This window comes from Schistocerca americana, chromosome 5 (assembly GCF_021461395.2).
Source record: "Schistocerca americana isolate TAMUIC-IGC-003095 chromosome 5, iqSchAmer2.1, whole genome shotgun sequence".
Classification (NCBI taxonomy): domain Eukaryota; kingdom Metazoa; phylum Arthropoda; class Insecta; order Orthoptera; family Acrididae; genus Schistocerca; species Schistocerca americana.
Window position 1 is genome coordinate 683,910,854 of NC_060123.1, and position 4,285 is coordinate 683,915,138.

Here is a 4,285-nt window from a genome sequence, read left to right on the forward strand (position 1 = left end):
TTAGGAATTCACACACACTTGAACTTTTTGACACCATTCGCATGGAACTTATCGGAGCCCATAGCGGATCCTGTGCCTACTATACAACTGGACACATGCTGAACCGATGTGACTGAAATGCTAATCATTTTTGCTTAACGTAATTATGTCCATATTCTGAATATGAACGTCCTACCGTTAGTCGTTGAAGGTGGTGATTTTTTTCTGAAGATGAGTGTATTTTGCTTCCGAACCAGTAAAACTAGACTTCTACATGCAGTATCTTATTGCTAGCATAATTTCCTCAGAATCGCTTTATTTCATTTCAATGAAATCAATTACTCTTACCTGAGTTCTATCGACGTTCATTGAATTGATCTTCCAATTCCTTTGGTGTCTCTGATTTCTGTATGCTATTCTAAAAAGCGCCGGCCAGGATGGTCGAGCGGTTCTAGCCGCTCTAGTCTGGAACCGCGTGAGCGCTACGGTCGCCGGTTCGAATCCTGCCTCGGGCATGGATGTGTGTGATGTTCATAGGTTGGTTAGGTTTAAGTAGTTCTAAGTTATAGGGGACTGATGACCTCAGATGTTAAGTCCCATAGTGCTCAGAGCCATTTGAACCATTTTTTATTCTAAAAAGCAATACTAACAGTGTCTTCTCTCTCTTTCTTGACGGTTACTGTCACTTCAATCCTCTCCTCTGTTAGTAACCCCTGTTCTTATGAATTTTATGAAACACAGTATTAAATACACTAAGTTAATATCATTGTTATTGTGAACTCGGCTGTTAGTATTATTATTATGATCGTTATTACCATTATTTGTAGTAGCAGTATTCATGATTGTTAATGTTATTTGAGCAGTAAACACCATTATCGTCATAATAAAATCTCATATCTAAATATATGTTACGCATAAATAACTAAGTACAAAATTTAGAGTGTTTTAGAGCAGATAAATAGAAAGACCTTATGTCACAAAAATGTGACAGATGCAGCGCTTCCCTGCTAGGGGTCCATAAAAGTTTTGAAGGTCTCATCTGTTGTAGTGAGGCTATCATAATTAATTGAACTAATTTTCGTTTTATGCAAATACTAAAATCCTTCAGTGTGAGGGAACATCACACTCTGCTTAAGCACGTCTACCAAGCGCTGATATATGTAAGTACGTGGTTGTCAACTTTTCGTTAGTTCAAACAGTTCCGAGACCGGATTAATAAAAATCAGAGAAATGTTAAAATGCTGGTTTTAATGCTTCAGGTGCTCCGCATAGTCTCTCCCACTCATAAAACCATCTGAAACAATGAGGAAAAACCTTCTTTGGAATGATGTGCAACTCGCGCATCACATGGCCTTGAATGTCGATGATGTTGTCAAAGCGTAGACCATTCATATCAGGTTCTACACTTTTTTGTTTTGTCGTAGGTCCGTATTAATAACACCAAATGTCGAGAAAATAATCATCCGCGTTTTGCACTTAAATCAAGTCGCGGCTGGCGGCCCACGCGTCGTTGTTCTAGTTCGCGAGTCAAGGTGTACGAGACAAACTTGGCATACTTTTCTCTTCTACAGAATGAAGCGAACACTTGATTTAGAGATGTTGCTCCTTTTCGATTTGTGACACGTCAACACTGAAGCACTACGCTCGCACGTCCACCACTTAACACTACCTGCTCACAACCAACTATACATCTGATGTTTATAATCCTTAATTCAAGCTGCTACAGTAGTTGCTGCTCTAACACCGTTTATGCACTACGAATAAAATCAGTCTCCTAACTTTTTGAGCGAACAGTGTGTATCATCTTTCCTTCCTCGTCCTTAAAGCCGATGATTGGAGGATCATATCTGTTTCAGTTTCCCTTTCCCTTGAGATTCCGGATACTCTTGCTGATGTTTTTCTTTACATTTGGAATTTTTCTGAGGACACCAAACACTACGCGTGTCTTCTTTTCTTTTTTTAAAAAAATATATTTCATCTGAAATTCCAGTGTTGGACACTGAATGAATGGATGGTTTTCAGAGACTATATTAATAGCAGAAACTGTCATAGCTTCATATTGGACAGAAATAGAATCTCGCGAAAGTTTTCACATAAGTAACTGGTCCGCATCCTCATATTTCTGATCACTTACAATAAACATAATAAAGAAAGTTTCGTAGAAATGAAGTTAAACACGTATGCTAGAAAACCTAAGGAGATTCGACTTCGCTAGCACAGGACCTGAAACTCTAGTTTACATGTGTAAGTTATTATTTTTTTCCGAGTCATGAGTCTTCTGACTGGTTCGCTGCGACATGTCACTAATTGATCTCTCGTGTCAACCATTCACCTCAGAGTAGCACTTGCAACCTACTTCCTCAATTATTTGCTGGACGTTTTTTAATCTCACTCTTACTCTCTCTGCAGCTCCTTCTAATGCCATGGAAGTTATTCTCGGATATTTTAACAGATCTCCTATCATCCTGTCCCTTCTTCTTCTCAGTGTTTTCCACATTTTCCTTTCTTCACCAATTCTGTGCAGAAGCTCGACATTAATCTTCTGATCAGTCCACCATATTTTCAACATTTTTCTGTAACAGCACATTTCAAAGGCTCAGGTTCTCTTCTGTTCCGGTTTTCCCACAGTCCACCTGTCACTACCATACAATGCTGTGCTCCAAATGTACATTCTCAGAAATTTCTTCCTCATATTATGTATGCTTGATACTACCAGACTTCTCTTAGCCAGGAATGCCCTTTTTGCCAGTGCTAGTCTGCTTTTTTTGTCCTTCCTTCTCTGTACGTCATAGGTTATTTTGCTGCCTAGGTAGCAGAATCCGTTAACTTCATCTACTTCCTGATCCCCAATTTCGATGTTAAGTTTCTCGGTGTTCTCATTTCTGCTACTTCTCATTACTTTCGTCTTTCTTCGATTTACTCCCATATCCTATACTCATTAGACTGTTCATGACATTCAGCAGATCCTGTAATTTTCTACACTTTCACAATGAATAGAAATGTCATCAGCGAATATTATCACTGATAACATTCCATTCTGAATTTTAATCACACTCTTGAAACTTTCGTTTCTTGTACATTAAAACATCGTACAAATTCTTATTTCAAGAAATAAGAGAAATTATGTGGATATACAGTCACTAACAGCGGATTATAAACGTGCAAGAGGACAATTGCTGCCCATGTGTAACGATAACTGTTCCACCGCCCACAGAAAAAGGACTACCCTACACCAACGCTGATCGTTTTGGTGCTGTATGTACCAAGAGTCGCAGTAGCGGCATGTTGGGCTTCGCACCGTCATGGCTTGTAATGAATGCATACATCAATATTGGTAACATTCTCATTTGGTCTCAAAACAACTCCGTGCTGAATCGAATTGCCGCTTTTCCTTAGATGTGTATCATATTTCCTCACTTTATGTGTATTTAGGCAATTTGTAAATCAATCGAAAGAATGTGAAAACCTCAAAACAACGGAATTTTTGCAAAACAATCCTGGAGAAGTGTTGTGTAAGTGTGCCCACTGATTAGTGTCAAAAAAAGTCACACTTGTAACATACTGGCTGAAGAAACTTCAATTAAAATTTCATAAACTGGAGCAGAATTGATACTGAGGAAAATAGCCCTTCAAGTTCCTTGGAACAGCCCTTCATACCATAAACAGTTCAACGAGCGCTAAGTAGTAGAACATGTTTTTAAAATTGTATGCTATTAAAATTAAAATCCAATAGTCATGTTTGTAGATAAGCTGGTGGCAGTAGTGTATGACACTGCACTTGGTATGCATGCATTTTGCTGAACGCGCATCTATGTGCATGCAATCGTTGAGCAAACCTGAGAACACGGTTATCGCTTTGTGCAAGAATTCTAGGATCTAGTGTAACCATAATTTCATCGTATAAACGTGGTAAATTTATTTCTGCTCTCAAAAGACGTTGTCCCAATATTGTTACAGTTAGATTTATGGCGGAGCTGTGTGTTAGAGACGATACTACAAACAGGCTTTTCTGAGAACTAGGGGTAACGTAGTTAGAGGCGACTTACGTAATAGATGTACAGGTGGTGGTTGGGGAAGTGTTTTCCAGATGAGCGAAGCAGTAATAGATGTACAGGTGGTGGTTGGGGAAGTGTTTTCCAGATGAGCGAAGCAGTAATAGACGTACAGGTGGTGGTTGGGGAAGTGTTTTCCAGATGAGCGAAGCAGTAATAGATGTACAGGTGGTGGTTGGGGAAGTGTTTTCCAGATGAGCGAAGCAGTAATAGATGTACAGGTAGTGGTTGGGGAAGTGTTTTCCAGATGAGCG